General features: G+C 42.7%; 1 protein-coding gene across 3 annotated transcripts in view; it reads right to left on the reverse strand.

Annotated features, from left to right (window-relative positions):
• Window positions 1-27,533, reverse strand: part of lingo1a (leucine rich repeat and Ig domain containing 1a) — a 166,552-nt gene that overhangs the window by 20,047 nt on the left and 118,972 nt on the right. Inside the window, exon 1 of one of the 3 annotated variants that reach the window (XM_032545034.1) lies at window positions 10,430-11,019. The exons of the other annotated variants lie outside the window; for them this stretch is intronic. The gene's annotated coding sequence lies outside the window, so the exon portion shown is untranslated. Of the gene's footprint in view, window positions 1-10,429; window positions 11,020-27,533 lie in introns of those variants that run through there. 3 annotated transcript variants of the gene reach the window in all.

Here is a 27,533-nt window from a genome sequence, read left to right on the forward strand (position 1 = left end):
CAGAAATGGAGAACACAGGGAATAGTGGTGACTCGTCATAATTGATGACAACATGAAATCTGCTTTCTACCAGAAGTTCCTGAAGATGCCGTGTTTGACTACGTCAGTGTAGTCAAACACTGATGTAGTCAACCATCAGTGTTTGACTACAAGATTAGTAGCACTTGGGTTGAGGGATTCAAGGTAGTCTCAACTTGGAATGAGTAAAAAAATAAAATGGTGCTTTTGAAATGGCCTAGTCAAAGCCTGGACTTTATATTAATTGATTAAATTGTAAAATAAAAGTAAAAAAAGTAAAAACTCTCCAAAATGGCTGAATTTAAACAAGCACAGCAGCTGTCTTTCTGCCATGTTTCTCAGCAAAGTAGTTTTAATTTTTGTTGAATTCTGCAAAACACGTTTGCAGACACCAAAGTTTACAACGCCATCTTTGCCGTTTTATTGTGTCATCAGTCCTGTCTGACATCTCGAGATGAAACAAGAAGCAAAAATGTGAAAATGCTAATAAATGCGATGTGAAGATCTTTGTTTTCCTCTCAGTGTTAAAGCCATCGCCTCTTCAGTCTGGATTGTTTAGCAGACTCGTATTTTTAGAGCCAGTCTAGCGATGAGGTAGCAGGAACGGTGGAGCAACAAACAGCTTCCCTCCTACCTGGGAGTGCTAAAACACAATTTGAATTGCAAATTCAACTTTGCGTTGTTATCTGAAACAATTAGTTGCGTAATGAGTTAATTGTCACAGTTATTTAAAAATCAAACATACAAGGCATATCATAGATGCTGCTGTGTGTTACACTCGTTTGCCTGTTTGGTTTCCATATACAGTATATCTGACAATCTAATGCTATTAAGACTAAAATATGAGACTGATAGACTTACTGACTTCTTGATTGATAAAAAAAATAAAAGCTCTACAAGCGCATTCATAGCTAAATTGGTATTTCTTGCTGTATTGTTCTTACCCGACACATGAAAATCAGGAAAAGCGATGATGACATATACAGTCAAAATCCCGTGGTTATTATCCATCCGCTAAGCCTGTTCTGAAACTAATAGACCATCTACGGAAAATGGTATAAACACTGCATATTTTCCTTATCACATTCTTATTCATTATTGCAAAAATGGCAGAAATAAGTGCAAGCAAATGCAAAAGAGCTGAATTATTTATCTGACATTTGCATATCTGCCACAAGTTCAGGACCTGGTTGAGGAGCGATTCTATTACGGAGAGAGATATTACTCTCGTGTTTCCTTGCAGGCTGTAAAACCAGATTCACCCATTTAAGAGACCTTTTTCTAAAGTCATACACAGGAAACAATAAAAGTAGTTTCTTTGTGTATGTTGTTTTTATCTTTCTTTCTGCCTGACCTTTCTCTCATTTTGTCACTTTCAGAACTTTTTTTTAGTCCGCGGCTGAATCAGTTGTGAAGGGTTAAATTGCCTGACCCGTCCTCTCACCCCTCACCGGCCTTCCACAGACCCGATCTCTTTTCTCTCCCAATTCCCAAAGGTTCACAAACTACTTTGCACTTCAGTGGCGAAGCGTCGCACGCCAGCACTCTGCAAGGTCAAATGCCATTTCATTTTCCTCGTCTTTGATGGCTGCCCAGCTCTTTCATCGGCCTCACCCTCCCGACTCACCCCCGTACTACCTTCGTCACTCTCCAGTTAAACGGCCATCGCTGTTCCCCACCTCACATTTAGAGGACGTGACGGAGTATCATCCAGGGTAAATATCTGTTCAGAGCTGATACAAAATATTCTGGTTTTTTTTTATCATTTACACATAATTGCCCAAAACTATGTTTTGCTTTTCCTGCATGTGAAAAAAAAATCCAAACAAGAAAGATAAGACCTTGGACCCAGTAATTCTGTTTTCTTCTTTTTTTTAAATTGAGTTCCTTTTTCTAAGTGGCATTGAGATTAACTATCTTGACTCTTATTGACCAAGAGGTAAAAAAAATACTATCACAATTTCATGGTGTTTATGTTTTAAAAAACGTAGGACGCCATTCAATAATCTAACTAAAGAGTCACAAATTGATTGGCAGGATATCAGGGGTTTTTTTTTGTTCCTGATTGATTAAATGCATAAAAACTACAAACTTTGGTCACTTCTTGTTTCACAACTACATTCTGTTGGTGACAACGACCTTCTGCATGTGTGACAGTGCTTACAAAAACTGAGGATGTTTCCACACCTGTTAGTCTGGTAGACTCAGTTGGAATTGGGACCAAAATTGCAACATTTGTTACATCTTCAGCTGGTGTGGTTCTCTTTCACACTGCACTGTGTCAAACAATCCAAACTATTGAACACCTGTTCCCCTCCTTGCCTGTGGTGGCGCTGCACCAAGACCCACTGAAGAAAACTACACAAAAACCTCCAAAAAAGACATGAGAGCAATTTCTGTCTTCACAAAATGTAAACCAAAATGTAGTAGCATCAAATTCTAGAGGTTGTAGGATTTCTTCCTTGTTTGTGATAAAAGACCACAAGCTACTTCTCCAGCTAGCCTTGGCCTTGGTCAAAGAATTTCTTTGGTTGTATTTACCCAGAATGCCCTGCGCGATAGCCAGCTTCCTGCTTTTGGAGCAGACTGGTTTGCATTCAAACTTACCTAGAGTTCACTCCAACCAAACCGAAACCTACATTTTTAGGTGGACTAGAGTTCACAAACCAAGTAGAGAACGATGAAAACGGACTAAACAGAGCTGGTGTGAAGGGACCCGAAATCTGTCAAAGCTGGATTCAGCAGATCAAATCAAAGAAAAAAAAAAGCAGAAGTACGTCTCAGCCAGATTGGTGCATCCTCAAATCTATCATATTGTTTATTACAGTTAGAATGTCATCTGTAACTTTAATTTATTGTGATATCTAATTGTTAAAGAATGAATGTAATTGCTGGTGCTTTTTGTAGTCCATTTAGTTGAGATAATAATGCATTGATTTGTGTCATTCATCGCACATTTTTGCTTCCCAATAATCTGGGATGACACATCTTATAGAATTAACATAAAATGACACTTTGAATTTTGCTTAGCAATGAAATCAATTTTAAAAAGATTACTAATGTGGGAGTAAGGAGGCTGTGTTCCTGCAAATTTCAGTGTAGGTCTGATTCATGCCTAAGTTTTGGTTGGAATATTCCAGCTTTTTGGAGGTCCATCAAACAAACATGTCGTTTATGCCACCTGGTCCGGTCGATAACCCGTAATCTGACCTCTTGTTTCCTCCAGGCACGTTCGCTCTCTTCCATCAACAGTATTAGCTGTTCTTTGTTGCAGTGCTCTGTTTTTCCAATTCCCTCCTCCCTCCCCCTCTCTTTCTCTTACTGTGTTGACAGTGAGTGGGTGAAAGAAAGGCTGGATGAGGAAAGAGGAGGAAAAAGACAGGCTAGACAGGCGGACAGAAGGAGTGAGCTTTTATGGAAAGTTAAACCAGGAGAGAGGGAGAGAGGAAGAGATGGACAGAGAGGACCAAAGAGACGGGGTAATATAGCTTTTAGGGAACTAAAAGCCTCTCCCCCTTTTTTCCTCAATGCAAAGGGCCTGTTGTTTTGAATCACATGATGAATGGGAGCTGACTTTGAATGGATGAAAAGAAACTTCTCTGATCTAACAGAAATGGAATGGATAATGGGCCTGAAGCATGTTTGAATTATGTGACAACACTTCAATAAGGAAGCATCATGGTGGATAGCCCCTCTATTGTTTTGGGAGCATTTTAGAAAGGGGGTGTCCATGTTCTGACTGAACTCTAATTGGATTAGTGCCTTTTAATTAAACCTTCGTAAGGACCATTAAACAGAAACAGGAACTGCATTAGGTCAAAAGGTAAACCAATCATTTATTTACTTTTAATGGTAAAAATATCTCCTGGCACAAGATCTAAATGAATTAAAATGACACATTTTCTTTAGAAGTCTGTTTTATTAAGGGCTGCTGTTCTGCTAACAATATGTGACTTCATATGGTGAAGCTATTTTTATGGATGATGATAAGGGCTTTATTCTTGTTATCCTCTGAGTATGTTTGAGACTTTTATTTTGAAGAAGGGAACCATTAACCACTAATGACACTAATTGGCATCTGCTTTGTAAAATCACATTGCCACTACACGCAGCGGCTATTTTACAATTTTTCTATGACTGAGTTTCACTATCGCCAGACCAAAATGTTAAATACTCATGCATAGGCCTGTCGCAATAAATCAATTGATATAATAAATTAAAACAAGCTTAATTTCTATTTGCATGATTTATCATTTTCTCTTTTCTCTCTACAAAAACTGAATGACAAAAGTCTTCAGTTTGATGATTTGGTCTAAACTAGCCCTTATTTTGAAGGACAATTTTGTTTACAGAAACTTTAAAGTTCATTTAATTTGTTGTTTTGTCATATTTCAGAATTGAAAGTTTATTGACCTTTGAGAATGTGTTTTTGCATTACTACACCATTACCCCAATACTTCTTCAAAATGGTCTCAAAACAACAATTTTATTGTTTATCGCAATAATTTCTGAATGAATTTATTGTCCAGCAAAATTTATTATTGTGACCATATGTACTGTATATTTATATCATAGTTTGAGGTGCTTAAAACATTATTCGTATTTGTGAGAAAGACAAGAAGGGCGTATTTTCAGTGGAGCTGCTGCTATGTTTCAGACATGCTGCTGTCATATTGGATTGTATGGTTTAGATTAAGGCAAAACTCAAAACTTTTTGTCTATTTTCAGTGATTTTTCAACTTGGAACCCAAAATTGGCTTGATTAAATTCTGATTGCGTAATAAAGCTGCATACTTCAGCCAAAATGTACCAGTGGAAAACAGCTTTGTCTTTTAAAAAACAACAAAACCAAAAAAAACGTATGAAGCCCAAAGGTCAAATTTGTGTTGTGCAACCGTTTCAAACGTTCACATAAAAACATTAGTATATACTATACTGTTTCTATTTGTGTAATGAAAAAAACTACGTTTTTAGTTTTCCCCCAAATACTGCTGAATCTCATCTCGTTTCCATGAACCGTGTATCAACACAACCCTACAATTTACATTAGAGCCAAGAACTCATTAATTATAAATGCTTTCAGTGACTGAAACTCACCTGAAACACACCGCCAGCATATTTGCCATAAAACACAACTTCACCTCCAGAGCCCCTGGTTAGCCCACTAGACGGAGGAAAGGGAGCCGAGAGCACCTGCACTTCACCTAAACGCTGAACTTTGTGAATTCTGATTCTCAGTGGGGTATTTTAGCCGCCATTACAGCAGCGGGGTGCTGCTCGAACTGAATTCTTGCTCCCACTTATGGAAAAAGATCATATGCTCCATTCGAGTGGGGGTACGTAAGTGGAGCTGCTTCTGTCCCACAGTTGTGTTTACAATCACTTCTGAATAGAGTCGTTCGACATGATGAGTTCAGCAGAGACGATGGCAGCGCGTTGTGATATTTGCCACACAACCCTGTCTTACTGCAGAGCAATTCATGCCGTCTCTTCTCAAAAAGAAAATAAATAGTAATAATAATACTCGCGCATAAATCAAATGAAGCAATAACTGTCTTTGTCTGGGAAAGAAAAAAGGACCCTCGACGTAACCTAGAGACTTCCTTAGTTATGTCCACATACTGTACCGTCTGTACAACATATGGGCTACAAGCTGCAAACGACCAAAAGTACAGAATGTGTTTTAGCCTGGGCAATGCTAACTTGGGTGACTTCCACTGAAGCGCTCCGGCTCCACTCACCCCTTCAAAGCTGCCAGTCAAATGCCTTCAAATGCCTCAGTCAATATGATTCGCAGCCCCCTCTAGCAGATTAGCAGGGTGACATTAACTCAGTCATTTAAAAGATGGACGAGTGAGTCTTCCTGGCAACAAAAGTGCCAGAATAGACACTCGCTTGTCCCGCATGCAGTGAATACAAATACAGTACTTTCGCCTGGAAGAAGCGAAAGCCCTCTGTCAGCACAATAACATTTGCCCAATCCCTGACCCGTTGGCTTGTCCTGTAGCTTTTTAAGATGATATATCTTTTAAAGATCTACAAATGGTGGAAGCAAAATCCTTGCGTTCAGCTGAAAACAGGAGCTGATTGAATACTTGAAAACGTAACAGACCTGTCAAGATCTGATGCAAAACAGATACAGAAATTTGTATGATTCGGTGGGGACCTTGTCTTTTTCGGAATATGACTATGATTTCAGTGATGAAAACATTGGGGAGGTAATGAGAGGGTTCAGTATCTTTGACTACAGAGAATGCTTTGACATGAGGACTGGGTGACTTGTGCATCAAAGAAACAGCTTTCCAGTTGAAGGACGCCCACTCCGTCGACTGAGCTGCAGCCGTTCCGCACAGCATATCTGGAGTGATAAACATGTCTCTGCAGCAGAATTACTTAATGTCCAAGTGAGCGGGCATGACACTGCTGCAACGCTGACAGGAAGAAGCTGTTTCTGTCTTATTCCGCTAATCAACACCTCCCAGAGATGCTGTAGTGATTGCGTTCACGTGCACTAATCCTTTTCTCTTTCTCACTTATTGCTGGATCTAGTGCAGTGATCACAATGTTTACCACACAAAGGGAGTGAATGTGAGAGGAGTTTTGTGGATGAAAAGGCAGCTGTTGTTGCAGTCTAGGAATTTTGTTGCTACGTCTACGAGGAAGTAAGCTTTTGTTGACTCAACCAAAATAAGAGATGTGAGGTCACGCACTCCTAGGATCCAACCACTGTACTCCTGGACATTGACTTAGGCATATACAGTATATTGTTCTAAATGTGCTTTTAAAGTTGTCTGTGGAATTCAAAGCACTCTGCAGGATTTCATTAATGGCATTTAGCATCAAATTAAGAAGATTCTAAGCATAGTCAAAGCTGTGTTAGGATAGAGAGTAACCCAAAATAACTACAGCTGTTTTTTTATTGTCTTTGACAGGTAGCCAGACAACACTAATCCTCCTCCCATCACCCCCTCCACAAGAAATTTGTGTTACAGTTTGTTACAGTTTTCTGTGTTGAACAACGTTGTTGTGAATGCAGAACATCTTTCCTTGAGTCTAACAGTTGTCAGTCTGCTGTTGGTTCACCAAAAGAAGAGTAAAGTTGCGTAGTAACTTGGACATTGTTCAGTTGAGAAAACATTGAGGTATGTCTTAGCTCTCGCTAAAAATCCAGCTCCTGAATGTATCAAGTGCTGTTTTCTGGTTCAGTATAAATGTTGCAACCATAATCTGAATTGGTATAAATCACTTATGCTAACGCATTTGACATTAAAGGATTAAGGTCAGTGAAATTTTAATCAAGAAATTGATTTCTGATGATTCACTGAGAGCCACCATGACAGTATAAAGGCCAAGTGAAGGATAAACAGGCAGCTGAGGGGCCACCTTACCACAGTTTTCATTGGGCTCTATTGGCATAAATAGATAATGACTTCTGTTTAGTCTGAAACAATTGCTTGATGTTTTGTCACTGGCTTGGTTTTATCAATATTGTCTATAACAGTAAAATCATATTGCATTTCAGTGTATAACTGGATTTTGTGGAGTATAATTAAGTAAAATCCAAATCCTAATTGTATTATATAGATATAAGATAAACATATACACACCAAATCGTATGCAGAGCCACTTGCTTTATGACAAGAGGCCATAACAGGGTGCTTATGTTGCATTACGTTTAGGACAGATGCTTCCCAGGACTTGTTGACGCCTCTAAAAGGAAAAGCACTGCTGAAACCGCAAAAAAAACCCTTAAACCTCAGATGTCTTATTTTTGACAACAATCACAACCATCCTTCCTCCTTTAATTCAGCTGACATCCACCAAGGACAACGGCAAACAAGATCTTCCCTCTCCCTCGCATCAAACGGCCACTGTGATCCCTTAGCAGGGCCTTACATGCAGATGCCACCCAGCCTCGGGCATCGCCGAACCGAGACGCTATGGCATCAAGCGGAATGGCATTTGACTCCTGGTTTAAAAAGAAAAAACAACATAATTGGCTTCCCTTGTGAGAACTAGTAGCTCCATGTCACCGTAATATCATGCAGGTAGAGTGGTCTCACAACTGGGAGCTAATAAACACCTTGTCGCTGCAGTAGGTGTCAGCTTTGCACCCCCAGATGAGAGCGTCTCCAGGAGACATGAGAACACGTCATAAGCCGGCATTAGCCCACTCGCTAATAACACTGCTGGTCATTTTGTGTGGCAGCGAGAGAAAAAAAAAGAAGAGAGGCTGTGATCAGTCACCGTGCTCTAACGTTACCGTCCGCACCGCCGCCACCCACTCTGTCTCGCCTGCTCCGGTCTGCTGTCAAATCTACGCTCAAGCTGATTTCTTCCATGAATTATTAATGCAGCACGCACTCTGAGGCTGCTCTCATTGTTTTTCTTCTCTGTTCTGTCTGTATATGATTGGATTACTAATACACTAATATCTAAGCATACCTCCATGAACCGGGTTACGAGGAGCATGATTCCTTTCCTGGGATATCTGATGCTCCTGCATTAAACCGGACGCTATGTAAGAGGTTCGGGGTTATTGCGAGCATTGATCAACGGGTGCTGTAATTCGATACGGGATGTCGACAGCGGGGTAACGCTGTAGGGTAAAACAGGCCTTTGCAATATGCCACCCCCCCTACTGCGGGGCAAAAAGGTGAATCCTATTGATGGCACTAGATAGCCAAGGTCAGCTACAGCACATTAATTTAACGAAGGCACCCAGAGGGCCCATCGCAACGCACACTCGGTCCTCTCGGGCTATAGCAAAACGGCCATAATTAACTAAGGTAGAGCCCGCCGTTTGTTGAGGAAATCCAGGAGAAAACTTAGGAGCTGGGTGGCGTGAGCCCACCAGCAGCAGATTAAAGGAAACAATCAGTTTGATGGGGTCATTTGAAAGTCGCTACAGGTCTGGTAAACACAAACACAGCACAAAGCAGTCACTTTTATGGTCATCACTGAGGGCTGGATGGGGGGGGGGGGATGAGGACTGTGCCACACCCTGGCCCCTGTCTCCATGTGATACCTCAAAGTGTATCATCTATCTATCATATTGGATTGTGGGTTCTGATAAAGCAAGAGAGGCTGCTGCTGCTCCTCTATCTGCCCGTCCGCTCCCTCCAGTTATTTATAACATATAAAGCTTTATGAATAACCGCAGGCACAGCCTTTAATACTGAGCTGCACAGGCTTTTGTGTGAATTGTAGACTTTTTTCCCCCCTCCCTTTCTTTTACACATAACATACACTCAGAAAAAGGCAGAGTGAAAATGAAAATTATCAGGAGCCACTGGTATAAATTTTTTTTTCTTACTTCTGCCAAACGCTGCCTTGAATAACAAACAACAGACAGACGGAGTGTGTGCAACCAGAAACGCGCAAGTTTCTTCCTCTGTCCCATATTGTCTCAGCCGAAGCTATATATAGACCCCTGCTGACTGTCATCCCGTTCAAAACAAAGAGTCCCAAGTTAATTCAGGAGAGAGAGAGATGGGGGGAGAAAACAGAGAGAAAAAAGCCCTGCATATCTGCAGAATCCTGCTTGTTTTTTCTCCCTTTTTTCTTCTTCTTCCTCTCAGCTGCCCATTTAAGAGATAGCCATCTTTTGCAGATGCATTAAAAAATGGGATTCACGGGTGGCTCACGACTTGCACACGAAGACAAAATGTTACCTCAGCAGAGTCAAAACGCTGGCAAATAAGGGATAGATTAAGGTAACGTTTTGTAATTGCAACTCTCCACCTATTTCACCGACCCACACACACGCACGCACGCACACGCCAAACAGAAAGGCAGGGTCTACATTCTGTTTCCTTCTCACACACTCACCCAGTCTCAATCGCGGGACAATTAAATTTGATGAATGGTTTAAGCCTTCTTCACCTCACAGACATGGACAGTATGGTGGGTACGAGAGGGAGGGGGCGGGGGATGGGAGAAACACGATGAGCCGTAAAAATATGTATTAATCATAAATGTAAAAATGAAGAATAGAAATCAGTGTTGATTGTTTGTACCTGCAGAGGACGCACCTAAGCACGCTCAAGTCCTTATTCTCTGTCCTGCCTACAGTATAGATTCTGCTCTGACCGTCGGAGGTACAGCCTTGTTTTCATGTTTATTTATTTATTTTGGCCCATATCTGACATTACAGTGAGTTCGGGGTTTTTTTTAATTTTTTTTTTAAGAAAGCCTCTTTCCTTCGCACTGACAGATATTTCCCTCCGAACAGATTTGGCTGCATTATGTATATCCATATCCATGCGGTCTTTGGCCGCGCGCCACATTAACCCGCATTGACAGAAACGCAGACACAGAAACGCTCACCTACGGAGACATTACTCCAAATACAAAACAGGGACTTTCAACAAGCCTACACAATTCATCATGATCGTTCACAGATACTCACCTGCGGTAGCGCTCACAGCTTCCAAGCATGCTTTCGCATCTCTCCGAGACGGCAACTCCCAGCCACCAGCACTCAAATTGAGACGCACTATCTCAAGTCCATCCCCTCCCGCCTTTCAAAAGACGGCTTTCACGAAACAAACCGAGGGGAAACGCACACCGCCTGATTTCCAGTGAAATTCTCCACAGCGACCGCAGCTCTAATGTATGTTTCAGCCGGGGAAAAAAAAATCTCCCCCTTCAAAAAACAAAAAATAAAAAAAGAAAAAGAGAGAGAAAAAAACCCGACAAGCCTCGGTCCTCTGTCTCGGTGGCGATGGGACTCCCCCCTTTGAGAGCACCAGACTCGTCCGGTAGGGCGCCGGGAATAAAAAGGCAGGAATGCAGATGGCAGGTAGAGACGGTTATCGACTCCCACGCGCGACTCCTCTGTAAGCAGGCGGGTACGCGGCTCCTTGATGCGGTCTCTCCTCAGCCACTCCGCTCTGAGCAGCGCTGTGCGTGTGATTGCGTGTGGGTGCGTGTGTGTGTGTGTGACTGGCTGTCGTCAGAGGCAGAAGCAATCCGCCTGCTTGGAAAGGAGGGTTGGAGATGATCAGCGGAACGCACTCCTTACCCAGGATCCAACTCAAAGTGTGTCGGCGTGTGCGCGTGACTGTGTGCGGTTTGAACTGAGGGAGCGCGAGCCTGTGAGGGAACCGCTACTTTGCCATTATTTATTCATTTTAACGTTAATTTATTTTATTTAACGCTAATTTCTGCATTTTTAACTCAAAAAAAAAAAAGAGGAGGAAATTGCAACCAAACGCCCCGCATTATCTCTGGAAACTACCGATAAGCAGATTTAAACACGGAATTAAAATCAAATTCCTAACTGAGGCTGAATTAAGAGTGATAGGAGTCTGTGAAATGCTCGCAGTACCTCGTTTCAAAGCCTGATGGCGCTGTGGGCTTCACATACAGTGGTCATACCCCCCTTTTCCAAGAGGCGGGCCCTGCAGAGTGTTGTCTAACACATATCTGATCCTTTATCTATCCCCCTGCGAGTTTAAAAATGGGGTCTCAGGCACCGCCGGGGCAGAGATAGGAGAGGAGTGTTTAAGGCAAAGAGAATAAATATTTCACACGGTTAAACTCCTTTTTCTTTCACCCTTCTGTAATATGCTCTGAAGTGAGAGGCGAGCACATTATTGCTCTGTAAGTGTCATAATAGGGGACATTCAATGTCAACGGATGGCTCTCAATGCGCAGGATGTGAATTTAAATACCTCTTAACAGTGTTACGCAGGAGCTGAATGATAAGGTTTCCTTTGTAATCACTGCCCAGGGTGCTCATTGATTAGAATAGGTTAGTAATGGTGGGGGGAAAAAATAAGTCACTGCTTAACAGTAAAAAGGTCCAGATTGTGAATCACGGGGCTGCTGCTAATAAGCCACAGAGGTTAAAGTAATTCTGCTCTTTATCCAGAAGGTGGATATTAAAAACAAACAAAAAAATCCTTACCAGCAATATCAAGGAAACTATTGAGGATGGCCAAACATGGATGCTTTTATGTTATTCAGCAGCCTAGTTTACCTGTAGTAGAGATGTTTTATTGAAGTCTGATGAAAAATACTACTTTGGGGAGTGGTAAAAATAAAATACTCAATTAGCTTTGGAAGGATTTTTGCGGCCTAATAAATCTTTATTAAACAGTCTCAGACCCCTGCAAAAAATTAAGCCTGTTAAGACCACATAGACGGGCAAAATAGCCTTTGGGACTTGGTTTCAAAATACATTGATTAATATGGAATCCCCAAAATGCCATGTCTCCTGTTAGGGTCAATATTGACATATTTTTTGTTTTTCAAAATGACATTTTTAAAAGAATCTTCATTAAAAGTAAGCTATTTATACTGTGCATTTTCTTGCTTTGTAATATGATTTATACATATTTAAAGAATGTCATTACAAATAAGTGTCAAACTGATTTATTTTTTGAGTAATCGGCTTTCAAAAACCCCATCTTTTTCTATTCAAAGGTGGGTTTGTGGCAAGGTACACCCACCCACCAAAATCTCAAAAACTGTTAGACATAACAGTTTTTTCTGCTCTTTTCTGGTAATACACTTAGTAGAAAAATTCATTTAGAGTATTAAAAATCGAAGGAAAAAAATTGACTGCCGGTACCTACATTTATACTGCAGCAGGTACGGAAGACCACAAATGCAACAATTCAGTCATACAGAAATCTATTGTTAATCTCTTCATGCTAAATAAATAAATAAATAAAAAACTTATTATTCAAATATTTAGACATTATTTCAGTTTGAGTCATGCAGAATTGATCTGATTGTTTCCATAGCAACGATCAGAAGCAAGGCCATGCCTCAAAACAGAGAGGTCACTGATGTACATGATGCCGTTTATGACATCACAACAGATCAAAGAAGTTCTAAGCCTTTTAATGCTTGAATGCTTGAATCTCAATACATCAGTTAGTATCGAAACAGTTCTTTCAGGTTTGACTTTGTGTCTCGTAAGAATGTCTACTATTTCAACAGCGCTAGTCCCCATCTTTATGCCAATAGGTTTTGGTCTTGGATACATGGTGTCGACAGGGATGCAGAAAATATTTGATCATTTTCTCCCAGGAAACGATACAGACTCTCATGAGAGAGATTTGGTTTGGGACGAAGTTTCGCCCGTTCCCAAAGGACAAGCTAACCCGGCTGGGGAGATTCTTTGCAGAGGTTGTGGCAAACAACAGAAGACAGTTGTCTGTGGAACTTCACTAGACAGAACTGCAGTCAAGCCTGCTGTCTTGAAACAGCGTGCTGACTTGGAACAAGGTGAGCAGGCTAGGAAAGATTGTTTTGCCAATATGGACAATGACTTGGATGATTCAGATCCGGACAAGGACAGCACAGCTCAGCTTTTCATTTCACTGATTTCAACAGTTGCATTTTCATTGATAAATGGCGAATCCTGGGATTCATTATGAGAAGCAAACGCATGGGAAGAAACAACAGTCCGCATAAAATCCCACCCAACGGTTTCTCCTGCCACTACTCGAAATCAACAAAGCAGGTTTTGGAAAGGAGCAAGAAACATTAAATTTTGTGAGGAAAAGATCAAAAGTTAATATCCTGTTTGCAGGCACTCTGGCTTTCTGTCAAGGTCTAAAGTCATGAATGTTTGGTTAACTAGTCCGGGGGAGGTGAGGGGACATTGAGTCCATGTTCCATGCCTCCATTATCGAGGTGGTTTATCCAAGCTGTGGCCACAAAGTTGTTGGTGCCTGTTGCGGCGGAAACCCTCAAACCCGTTGGTGGACACCTTCGGTGAGGGATGTTGTCAGGCTGAAGGAGTCCTATTGGGCCTTATTGGCCTGTGGGACCCCTGAAGCAGCTGATGGGTACCGGCAGTCCAAGTGGCATGTGGCTCAGGTATGGGAGGAGTATGGAGAGGCCATGGAAAAAGACTTCCGCACGGCTTCGAGGTGATTCTGGTCCACCATCTGGTGTCTCAGGAGGGGAAAGCAGTACAGCACCAACACCGTTTATAGTGGGGATGGTGTGCTGCTGACCTCGACTCGGGACGTTGTGGGCTGGTGGGCAGAACACTTCGAAGACCTCCTCAATCCCACCAACATGCCTTCCATTGAGGAAGCTGAGCCTGGGGACTCTGGGTTGGGTTCTCCAATCTCTGGGGACGAGGTCGCCGAGGTGGTTAAAAAGCTCCTCGGTGGCAGGGCCCCGGGGTTGGATGAGATCCGCCCGGAGTTCCTTAAGGCTCTGGATGTTGTAGGGTTGTGTTGGCTGACGCGACTCTGCAATATCGCATGGATATCGGGGGCAGTTCCCCTGGATTGGCAGACTGGGGTGGTGGTCCCCCTGTTCAAAAAGGGGGACCGAAGTGTGTGCTCCAATTATAGAGGGGTCACACTCTTAAGCCTCCCTGGCAAGGTCTATTCAGGGGTCCTGGAGAGGAGGGTCCGTCGGATAGTCGAACCTCGGATTTAGGAAGAGCAGTGTGGTTTTCGTCCTGGTCGTGGAACACTGGACCAGCTCTACACCCTCAGCGGGTCCTGGAGGGTGCATGGGAGTTTGCCCAACCAGTCTACATGTATTTTGTGGACTTGGAGAAGGCGTTCGACCGTGTCCCTCAGCGAGCCCTGTGGGCTGTTCTCCGGGAGTATGGGGTACCAGGCCCTTTGATACGGGCTGTCAGGTCCCTGTATGACCGGTGTCGGAGTCTGGTCCGCATTGCCGGCAGTAAGTTGGGCTTGTTTCCAGTGAGAGTTGGACTCCACCAGGGCTGCCCTTTGATTCTGTTCATTACTTTCATGGACAGAATTTCTAGGCGCAGCCAAGGTGTTGAGGGGATCCGTTTTGGTGGCCTTAGGATCTCATCTCTGCTTTTTGCGGATGATGTGGTCCTATTGGCTTCATCAGGCCGTGATCTACAGCTCTCACGGGAGCAGTTCGCAGCCGAGTGTGAAGCGGCCGGGATGAGGATCAGTGCCTCCAAATCCGAGGCCATGGTCTTGAGCCGGAAAGCTTCTCTGGGTTGGAGGGAGTGGGAGGGGGTGTCCTGCAACAAGTGGAGGAGTTTAAGTATCTCGGGATCTTGTTCACAAATGAGGGAAGAAGGGAGCAGGAGATCGACAGACGGATTGGCGCAGCGTCTGCAGTGAAGAAGGCGCTGTACCTGTCTGTCATGGTCAAAAAGCAAAGCTCTCGATTTACCGGTTGATCTACGCTCCCACCCTCATGGTCATGGTTCTTTGGGTCATGACCAAAAGAACGAGATCACGGATACAAGCGGCCGAAATGGGTTTTCTCCGCAGGGTGTCTGGGCTCTCCCTTAGACATAGGGTGAGAAGCTCAGTCATCCGGGAGGGACTCAGAGTAGAGCCGCTGCTCCTTCACATCGAGAGGAGCCAGTTGAGGTGGCTCGGGGGCATCTGGTCAGGATGCCTCCTGGTCGCCTCCCTGGTGAGGTGTTCCGGGCACGTCCCACTGGGAGGGGGCCCCGGGGAAGACCCAGGACACGCTGGAGAGACTATGTTTCTCAGCTGGCTTGAGAAGGCCTTGGGATTCCCCTGGAGGAGCTGGAACAAGTGGCTGGGGAGAGGGAAGTCTGGGCCGAGAAGATCCAGAGAATTAAGAAGATGAAGAAGACAAAGAAGACCTCCTGTCATGATTTGGGTGGTGAGGCAGAGGCAGCAGACCCAGGGTAAGATGAATAAGATGGTTTAATAATGAAGGTAGTCCAAAAATCCAAAAACATACAAAGTCCAGGCAGCACAAAGGAGCGGATGCAGAAGCTCGCAGACAGTGACAACAGGACAAACACGACGAGGACCTGACAAGGAACAAAGAACACTGGTGGGGTTAAATACACAGAGGGTAATCAAGGAGACAAGAAACACCTGGGAACAATCAAGGGGAGACAGGACAACACGGAGACTCAGAGAGACAGAAACTCAAAATAAACACAGATAAGGGACAGATCCCGACATTACCCCCCCCTCAAGGGCGGCTACCAGACGCCCCCCCCAAAAAAACAAGAAAAACCAAATCCAAAAAACACCACTAGGGTGGGCGGAGGGGCGCTGGACGGGGGGCTAGAGTCCGAAAAAACCCCCAAAAAACAACCCAACAGAGTGGGCGGAGGCACAGGAAGGGCTAACAGTTCAACACAAACAAAAAACAACCCATCCACAATGGGCGAAGGCAAAGGAGGCAGACCGTCGTGGGAGGTCCGGAGGGCGTCCGTGACGCCGAAGGAGGAAGCCAAGGGGGAGGTCCGGCGGACGTCGTCGGTGCAGAAGGCGGGACCCAAGGGGAGGGTCCGGTGGACGTCGTCGGCGCAGGAGGCGGGACCCAAGGGGAGGGTCCGTCGGGCGACGTCGGCGCAGGGACCGAGCCACAGGAGGCGGGTCCGGCGGGCGACGGCGGCGCAGGGACCGAGCCACAGGAGGCGGGTCCGGCGGGCGACGGCGGCGCAGGGACTGAGCCACAGGAGGCGGGGACTCGGAAGGAACACTAGAAGGCGCTGAGACGGGAACACTAGAAGGCGCTGAGGCGGGAACACTAGAAGGCGCTGAGGCGGGAACACTAGAAGGCGCTGAGGCGGGAACACTAGAAGGCGCTGAGGAGGGAACCCTAGACACCTCTGAGGAGGGAACACTAGACACCTCTGAGGAGGTCGAATACCCCCTAACAGGAGCAGGCCACGCCCACAGCCACGCCGTCTGTCGGCCAGGTGCCAGGCGGGCTGCCTGGAACCCCATTACCATGGGGACAGTTTCCGAAGCAGGGGCTGGAGCGGAGGCTGGAGCGGACTCTGGAGGCGCAGGGGCAGCGGCTGCAGCGAGGGTCGGAGAAGCCGGTGCTGGAACTGGATGTGGTGCTGGTGCCGGAGACGCTAAGGCTGGGCTGGGTGAGTGGAAGTCCGGCTCTGAAGGCAGAGGGTCGCCAGTCAAGAAGGCTAAACCTGCCTGGCGTTCCCACTCTGCCTCCTGTTTTAGCCTCTCCAACCCCAGGGACTGGAGTTGGTCGGCCCATCCCTCCAGCACCAGTAGTAGCCTGATGGCTGCCCCGATGCATCTGTGCGCAAAGTATGGCTCCGCCACAATCTCCACAAAGTCTCTGACATTAAATAATAATTCATCCCAACGCGCTGGGTCCATGTTGAAAAAATCTCTTAAATCGCGTGCCTCACCGTGGTTACTTGTGGTCGGGTCCTAATGTCATGATTTGGGTGGTGAGGCAGAGGCAGCAGACCCAGGGTAAGATGAATAAGATGGTTTAATAATGAAGGTAGTCCAAAAATCCAAAAACATACAAAGTCCAGGCAGCACAAAGGAGCGGATGCAGAAGCTCGCAGACAGTGACAACAGGACAAACACGACGAGGACCCGACAAGGAACAAAGAACACTGGTGGGGTTAAATACACAGAGGGTAATCAAGGAGACAAGAAACACCTGGGAACAATCAAGGGGAGACAGGACAACACGGAGACTCAGAGAGACAGAAACTCAAAATAAACACAGATAAGGGACAGATCCCGACACATCCCTATCACCACTGTTTGCACCATGAAACATAGCAATTAAGGCAATGCCCAACAGTAAACAACACTCAACTTTTTAGCGCAATTTGTTGATTTTGCGTTAATTTGATTGATATAATTTGGCAGTAAGCAGATAAAAACTGCATTGATTTGATTGACAACATAATATTTAAGCACACTTGGTGTTTGGTCTAGAATTTAGAGGGCCACATTAAAAGTTATGATGGGCCGGATTTGGTCCACGGGCCTTGAGTTGACACGTGTTCTAAATAAATCAGTATGTTTTGCATCCAGTGAAAGCAACAACTATAATCCCTAATTATATATATTAGAAGCAGCATACTGAAGCATCTCACCATATTTGATTAGAGCAGTAGCTTAAAAACAAGATTGTACCTTGTTTTAAACCAAAGTAAAACTGCAGACACAAAATAGCAAAACCAAGAAATGCTTGCAGTGTGCATAAATTTGCTAAACAGCTGTTTCTGTACTTAATATTAAAACTACTGTTTTCCTATAACCATGACCTGCAACTTTACCCATCCAGCTGTTTTGTTGCCACCTTTATTAAAATATCTAGACTTTTATTAGTCCATGCACACTTATGCCAGTGGACGTCACTATGACTTACGGATTTAAAGAGATAGTCCAAAGAAAGAGTAGGAAATCTGCTACCTGTCACTAAAGGTAACAGAAAATTGTGGAGACGACAAAATCAGGGTTAGGTTACTAAACAACATGACCTGGTTTGAAAATTTTATGGAAGACTGCTCAGTCCAACATGTAAAACTGAAGAGTATGGCACTACTGCACACACAGATGTGTCCGTCCGCCTAATTTTTGGGACTAACCAGAGAAGGAGCCAAGAAGCATGGTAACTCTGGACAAGCAGCCGATATACACAGCCTTAGATGAGGGGAGTCTATTGAGTGAACAACTATTGGCTGTTCACTTCATAAATCAGGCCTTAATGGAAGGTTGACAAATAGAAACTCATTAGTTAAAGAAAGCCAGAAAAAAAAGCACAATTTCCATTTTCCCACAAGGGGTTCAACTTCCAACAGGACAAGAGCAGCTATACAGCCTCCTGCTCTGAATAAACGGCCCAGTCAAAACCTGGACCTTACTTCAATTGACAATCTGTGGCACTCATCCAGTCTTGACTGAGCCGGAGCTAATTAAAATGGGTGCACATTTTTCAGATGTACGAAGCAGGTAGAGTCCAAAAGACTTGCAGCTCTAAGTGGAACAAAAGGGGGGATTCTACAAATTACTGACTAGATTACTGACAGAAATCTTTTATAACCATCTATCCCTCTATCACAAGTAAAAGTACACCGAGTTTGTTGAGCGTTCATTAGTAAGGTACTGCATCAACATTTCATCCGACTCAGGCCCTACTTGCATATTTTAGTGAAATATCTCCTCATAACTCACAAAGAAAATGAGAAAAGACTCCTAAAATATTGGAGCACAAGTGTTTCTGTCCTTCCTGTATCCTAAAACCTTTCTGCAAAGACCTGCAGGACATCTCGAGTCACTCAGGCATCCCAGCTACATGTGAATGTCATCAGCATCAGTTCACGCATGGCCAAGGCAACCTTGCACCCTCGCACCCCTGGCTGTGAAACCCCTCCTCAGGGGAGGGAAGGCGTTAGGGCCTAGCTGGCCGTTCTTCTTTCCAGATCAGCACACTAGAGCCGACTGGATCAAAAACGTAGTCGCAACAAAATACCCGCCTCCCTCCCCCCCGTCGGCCGCCTCCTCAGGTTTCAACCCAGCTGCCACGTTCCGCCTGCGAGTGCAGACATCGAGAATAAATGGTTGAAAGAACCCTTTTGAGTTATGATGTTTGGGCAACACGCTTCGTCCGAGCAGCTGCTCCGTAATCCCTTTTTTTTTTTTTAATCAACACTGTGTTTGGTGGAAAACTTGGTGGTAGATGAGAGAACCGTTCAGCAGAGGAAGATTACAGAAGAGAAAATTAGCTTTGGCAGGATGCACTTCATGGGAGGCAGGAAAGAGGCTGGGTTCACAGTCCTGGTCGCCGTTCGCTCCAAAAAAGCTCCAAACAACATCTGAGGTAACAATGGATACCTGTGACGCCAGTGGGTTTGAGAGCATCCCATCAATAAATAATTTCTTTTGTTCTCAACTGCGCCGCACACGCTCACCCGTAATCTTTTGCTGGAGTGATGCGGTTCTGGCACAAGGACATGCTTGGCTCCATGAAAGACCTGGAAACGGAACACAATCATACATCTCTAGATAGGGTAGAAAGCACAAAGAACTCTGTTTTATGTTTCATTTATGTCACGAGAAAAGGTTGACTCTGACAAAACTAGACGAATGAAAGCTCAAGAGGGAAGATGAACTTGTAAAAAAGATATGAAGTCTGGATTCTATCCTACTTTGACAAAGGAGTGAATTTCTGCCAAAAACCTTCACACTTTTTAGATTAATCTCAGAAATGTTTTAGAAAAAGAGTAGAAAGTTCTGAACTTTCTCAGAATATCTCTTTGCTAGGAGATATTTTCCTAGCATATCTCCTAGCAAAGATAGGAGATATGCTGTCTCCTATAGCATATATAGGAGATTTGCTAGCATATCTCCTAGCAAAGATATGCTAGGAGATATGCTAGCATTTCTCCTAGCAAAGAAATGCTAGGAGAAAATGCATATTTTTTTTATTAGTCCTAGAAATCTTCTAGAACAAAAACATTAACATTTCTAAGTTTAGAAATTCCTTCACTGTTTAGTGCAGGAATATTCTTATTCCTATTTAGTGCAGGTGACAAAATGCACGACAGCAGAAAACAAGGTAGAGAAATCTGAGTCAAAGTTCTGCTACTGGCAGAAAGATGGAGAACTATTATACAATCATGTCTGCATCCGGGAGAAACAAAAATGCAAAATTGTAAATAAAATATACCATCAAATATTTTCACGTATGTCTCACTACATAATTCAGACTGGGAAGAAATGCATATATCATTGAAATGAATTAAACATAGACTAAACATATCATGACTCAGATATTTTTTTCCATGGCCCTGTGCCACAGTGGATCATGAATATGATTAGCTGTCGGCTTTGATCATGAAAGTTCATTAGCGTTGGCTAATGCTCACCCTGCCACACCATTAAGAATATTAGAGAAAACAAAATTTAAAACAATATTATATATATATGTACAAGGAAGCATTTTAAATTCAGTAGTGTGTGTGTGTGTGTGTGTGTGTGGATGCATTTTGGGGGCTACCTTGTTGAAAAAAACCAATACTTGGCTGGAGAATCGTTAAAGTTGCTCCGTAGCTTCCTAATAGCAAGAAACTAAATTTTAGTATCGACACTAGTCCTCTGTAGCTCAGAATGTGAAATACTTCAATCCTGAAATGGATAAAAAAAAAAAATTCTCATGCCATCTCATTGTTTTAAGTTGAATATATCACTACGGCCCTAACGTATATATTGATTATTGCACATATAGCTGTTTTGATTGAAAATATTTGTCCAGATTTACAAACCGTTAATTTTTACAACTACCAACTGTCTTTTTCTGGTGTAAATATTAGAAGGACCTCAATGTAAAGCTTCCCACTGTAGCTTGAGGTGGAAAACCAACAGCAGTGCTGCTTTGTATTCTGTTAATCTCAATAGACAAACATAAACTGAGCTGGATTTATACGGTTGTGCAACAGGGGAACTAGAGCCAGCCTTGTTTCTTGGCTTTCTTTATAGCCGGTAAAAGTATTGGAGAAAGGTATTCTCTTGTGGCTGAACGGGAAAAAAAAGAAGCTTTTTCAACGTGAACTACACTATTTTAAGGAAAATCAAACAAGGTGAATTATTCCTCTTGTGTTGTGAACTCCTGCTCAATAAATGTGTTCTACTGAAGTAAAAGAGCGTGGATTAAGGAGAAAGTCTGCTCTCGTTATCATTCAGGGCGGGGCTGTCAAACTCATTTTTGTTTTGGGCCAAATCAAGATTATGAACGCTCTTAAAGGGCCGGTTGTGCCAAAATGTATGGATAATGTATGGCAGTATGGTTAAAATATCAACAAATTCCTAAAAATTAAATAACATCTTCTCAGTCCCTCCAGCATTTTGTGATTCTTTTTGTGATTTTTTTTGCAATAAAAATCAAAGTGTTTATGGTACTAATTTGGAAATATTTGCGCTTATTTATGACAGTGCATGCCACTTTTTATTACTTGCTGTGTAGTTCATGGCCTATAATCTGATATCATTTAAAGCTGAGGCAGCTGTTTAGTACAAGTTAAAAAGTTTTTGACAATTTTTGAAAAAAATCTGAACTAAATGACCAACTATTAACACAAAAAAGTGCAGGGATTTGTTCATTTTGTGTGAATTTCCAGGATAATTCTCAAGAAACTGGAGGGACTGATTGATATAATTTGGCAGTAAACAGATAAAAGCTACACTGATTTGATAACATAATATTTAACCACACTTTGTGTTTAGTCTAGACTCTAGAGGGCCACATAAAAAGCTATGATGGGCCAGATTTGACCCACGGGCCTTGAGTTTGACATGTGCTTTAGGGAGACATGACACAATAGCCCAAAGATATGTCTTATATGCAGAGTGAGCAAGTCTTTGAGTACTTTCAATATACCCAAAGCGTACAGTCACAGCAACATTTTATGCTTTTATCCCCTCCCTAAAAAAAAAAACAAAGAAAAAACTAGCAGAAGCCCAAAGTAACAATGATTTGCTCATCGGTTTTTTTCAGTACTTTAGTCATTCTGGTGAGGAGCAGCTGACAGCCTGTCATCCTGTGGAAGCAGTTTCTGACAGCAGGTAAACCCAGTCATCCCACTCATGCGTAAAAGAGAGGTTATTCTGAATCCAACCTGCTTGGTCATGTCAATAATATGACAGTTTTCCAGGAACTGGAGGGTTCAGAAATATCCGTGCCGTGGAAATATCAAAGACGACTGACCCTGGCACAGAAGTACAACAGAATGCTGATTGTTCAAGTTTACAGACAGTCTATGGGAAGCAGTCAGTGTACAGGTTGTGTAGCAATGTACTCATCACACAGCCAGTAGTGTCTGAACTGCTGCTAGCAAAAGTAAATAAACCCCTAAGTGAAAACGTCACAATTGTGCCCAATTAGCAATTTTGACTCGTTGGTGCTATAAGGCCTCAGGTGCAAATAGGGAGCAGGTGGGTAGAATTTGGTTGTTATCACTCTCACACTCCGTCATACCGTCACTGGAAGTTCAACATGGCACAGAACTCTGAGGATCTGACAGAAAGAGCCTAGCATGTAAGAAGACTGTCAACACGGTGGAAAAGACCACACAGCGCTTTACCGGGACAGCTTCCCTTTTCATGGCCAACCAAAGAAGTTTATTTGCTCAACATTTGGAAGCGTGGTGATGCTGTGGTGGCGCAGGGGTTAAGAATAACGGGCATGAGGAGGCTTTAGTCCTCGACGCAGTCGTCACAGGTTCGATTCCCGACCTGGTGACCTTTGCTGCATGTCTTCCCTTTTCTCTCATTACCTACTTTCTTGTCTGAGCACTTTCAAATAAAGGCCACTAGAGCCAAAAACAACCCTTAAAAAATTAAAAGCGTGTTCAACAGGGACTGAAAGGTTGTCCTCACATTGTCCTCTGCCAAACTACGACTAGAGGCAGACCACAACTCAAAAACAGCGCAAAAACTCATTGCTCATAACTCCTCTTTCTGATTGCCGATTGGCCAGGATGAAATGCATCCTTACAAATCAAGCTCAATGGGACAAATCCCAGACGATGCAATGAGGGGAGATGAGAATCAAGCGCAGCTGTGTTTGAGGGAAATGGCCAGGCTAGAAAAATATTGTTGGTCACACTTTGGATACAGTAGTCATTTAGAAGTTCATGACAGTTAAATGAGCTATTTTGAGAGCCCAGCAAATTCACATGGTCATACCAGCTGTACACTGACTACTTTACATTGTATTAAAAGGTCACATCTTCTGTGTTGTCCCATGTAAAGATCTAATCAGCCCCTCACATTTACAAAAAATGTGAGGGGCTGTACTTGCTTTTGTGAGATACTGCACACAGCATCAATAACTTCTGGTAAAATTGCTCAGTTTTGCATTAACGTGTTTGTCACATGGCCGACGCTGTTAGGTCATTCTGCATCCTACTAAAAGAGATTGAGACATATGGAAATTGCAAGTGCCACATTAAGGTCTGCTTTAAATTTATTTCTAGGCTAGATTAGCACAGCTTGCAAATGCATCCCCTGCTCTGGCACAGCAAGACCAATCAGTCTTTCTTTGCTCTGCCCTTTGGGTTCTTCTCAGCACTCACTCCCTAAAAGCCAGTACTATTTTTTAGCCAATTTAATGCAGCATGCCTATCTTTCTGACCTTTAAACTGACTATGCTTCACAGGGAAAGGTGCTTATTTCCTGTCTGAAATCCTCAGCATAGTCTGTGTTTACTTTTGCACTCTTTCTCATTCCAGGCATTTGTACGGACATCAACATACACGCACATTAACATGTCAACTGTGTGAAAGATTTGATTTGTGTGCGTGCGCCGGCGGGGGTGTGCGTGTGGGGGTGTGCGTGGGTGTGTGTGTGTGTGTGTGTGTGCGGGAGGGGTGTAAAATTTAAATCCAAGGAAAGTAGAGAGTGTTGAGCCAGGATTGGCAGAGTTGCAGTTTTGAGAAATGTTACCAAACACAGTAAGAGCTTTGCATTACACTTTATCTAACTTGCAACTTCACCAAATGCATTTGTGTAGGACTTTATCTGCACATTTCTGTTTCTTTAATACATAAAAACAGAAATTTTTTTACTCTGTTTTTCAATAAACAGATTAATGTTTGTGTCACCTACAACCGTACTGTTAGCCAGCAAGTAACAAGACTGCGTTAGATTTAAAAAAATCATGGCCTATTTTAATTTGACTGCCTTGAAAACCTGAATAATACGGTTGTGTGCGTCATTTTGTTGATGCTTTCAGAGAGCAGCTGAAATGCTAGTCAATAAACTTTAAATTGTTCAAAGCACTATGTCTTACAATTAGAATAAAATCATTTACTGAAACAAGTTATGACCCAGTTGAGTTGAAACAGAATATACACATGCTAGCATTAGCTTAGCATTTCAGCATTTTAAACTGATCCAAATGGAAACATCACCAAATAAAGGAAGTTATACGAGTTAAATCTACAGTATCTAACTTAAAAGTATGTTTTTTTAATATATTTGCTAAAACCGTCATGTTGTGACAATACAATATGAAACAGATAATCTGTGAAAAGATCGAATTCCTCCGTTGCTGTCTGAAGAAATGCACTGCTGCCTGTCAAAAACAACCAGTCAGAGTCAGGAGGAAGGCCTTAGCGCTGCCAATCACGCTTGTGTAGACAATGTAGACAATTATGTGCTATTGGCAGAGAAACAACTTACCGCGTTTATCTGCCGTCATCGGAGGCAATGCTAACTAGCTTAGCATTCATAATAGCCTCTGTTGTGACGATTGGTTGTTTCTGACGGAGCCGTGTATTTACTCAGCAGAGAAGCTTGATTATTTTTTCCACAGAACATCTGTCATATTATACTGAAAAAACATAGTACAAGTTTTGGCAAATACGCAAAACAATTTAGATATTTTTAAAAAAAACTTACGTACTGCTGCTTTAGCCCTGTGTCCGGTCTGCGTAACAAGGCGGCCAAGAAAACCGGTTACTGTACTTTCCAGAACATCAGTGTGTAATGACAGATTTTTTAACACTGATCAACTGTTGTGTTATTTTTATAATATTTCAAATCCACTAAGTTTTCAAGCACCTACACCTTCGATTGTATTCATTTTTACTTAACGTTGAGTTGGACCTGGGGATTAGAAACTGTCTCATCTTAGAAAGCTATCACATAATACACCATATACTGCATGCACATTGGAAAAACAATTGCAGACTACATAGCTTTAACCTGGCAGATCAGATTTAACCGATCTGCCAGGTGTGTTGAAAAGATTGCACTCAGTATGTCAGGGAACAGCCACACGCACAGATAAAAAAAAAAAACACAACAAAACTGCACACCCTGACTCAGTCGTTGTCACTCACTCTCCACCTTGCAGTCACTCATTTTTCCTGACTTGCATTGTTGTGCTGCTATGTGAAATGACTGCTGCAGAGAAAGTGGTAAAGCTGCAGATCTGGACAGGCTGAAGGGTAAATGGACCTTCAATGGGCTTTGAATGGCTAACACTCCTGAATAAGCATTGTAATGTGGGCTTGCAGGCAACAAGCGAATGTGCAAGGAATTGGGTTTGGCAGGACTGACATTCGGCTTCAGACGCTGACAGGAGGCTCGCCATAAGGACAGTATGCAGAGGAATCAAAACAAAAGGTACTCAGAGTAAAATCTGTCCGAATCTTTTAATGCAAACTTGCATTAAAAGTGTCATTATTTACCAAACGACACTCATGTCATGTTTATGACAGTGCACAAATAAAATGTTACCCAAAATATTCCCATTTCCAACACGTTTCTTAAAACGCCCAGAAGAAAGAAAACGTTACCAAACGGAGAGAGATTGTTTGGAACAAATCCGATAAACTGGTCCGACTTTTGTTACTAAGCGGTAGCAAAAACAACAAAATGGATTGAATGCGTACATTTTCATGAAAAAACCCCCCAAAACAAAACAAACTATTTACCATGCAGTTCTCTCTCTTCCATTTAACCTCAGCTCAGTGCAAGAACGACTGCAAAAAAAATGATGCTCCCATGCCACTTGCACACTCTGCTTTGGGCAGACTATCATTCCCATTAAACTAATAGGAGTTAGCTTCTTATCTCGCAATGTCTTGGCAAAGTCACTTCCACCCTTGAACAAAACACAATGTCTTTTAATACCGGGGCTTAATCTATCACCGAGGCCCAAATGAGACTGAATAATCCTCTCCAATTTGCCTTCTTGTATTCTACATCATCCTTGATTTCCTTTACATTTTTATGGGATTTTTCTCTCTCTCTCTCTCTTTGAGGACAATGATGCCGTCCTTCAGCTTCACAAGCAAGCAGAATGAAAAGAGGTTTTTTATTTTTTGGTCACGATGGTGATGAAAGTCTTTAATCTGGTTCTTTGAAGGACATTTTGTTTATAGAGGCTTCATAATTTATTTATTTATTTAATTTATTTCAGATATTTAACATGTCTTAAAGTTCCAGTGTTTAAATGTTTAAATGTTCTTGTATTTTTATGCCATTACCAATTATATTACTTGAAAATGTTCTCGAAATAACAATGTCATCGTTTATCGCGATAAGTTCTGGAACAATTTATCATCCAGCTAAAATGTGTTACCATGAGAGACCGACATTACAATACATACTAAGATTGTTATTTTGTGTCGAAATGGAGGTAATTGGTGAGTAAATGGGCCAAATTCTCCTGAAGGACGATGTTTTTCATTTGTGGGTATCCGAACGAGAAGGAATGGAATAAAACAAGTCTGTGGAATTATTGCCAAAAAATAAATAAAAATCCCTTGTTTCTTGCCAAAAGATGATTTAGGAAAAACAAAACAAACAAAATAAAACACTTTTGCCAATAAAAAATGACATTATTTTCTGAAGGTGGCGATATTTAGTTGCTTTTAAATCAATTCCAGAATCCTGTTGTGAAGAACGAAAAGAGCCTCGTATGAAAAGATCCAGAAAAAGTCACATTTCCATGTCCGTGCCTTTCCTGGAGAATATCTAAAACACACACGCACTTAGTGATCATCCACAGCAGAGCCTCCTTTATTCTCCTGAAAGAGCCATTCGGGATTTCATTTTGCCAACAAGACAAATGTTTTTCCCCGTAGACAGGTTATTATGAGCAGCGCTTTGGCCTCACACTCCTGCAGATATTTCGCTCAAGGCCTCTATAACAATGGCCCCGTTTTTTCTTTCTGTTTTTTTTATTTATTTTTTTCGGGCGCCGGGCGCCATCCATTGCCAGCGATTCTCGCCTGTCATCTCGCCGCGCAGACAATGGCTTCCTGACAT

The sequence above is a fragment of the Xiphophorus hellerii genome, chromosome 2, assembly GCF_003331165.1.
Source record: "Xiphophorus hellerii strain 12219 chromosome 2, Xiphophorus_hellerii-4.1, whole genome shotgun sequence".
NCBI classification, from domain to species: Eukaryota; Metazoa; Chordata; class Actinopteri; order Cyprinodontiformes; family Poeciliidae; genus Xiphophorus; species Xiphophorus hellerii.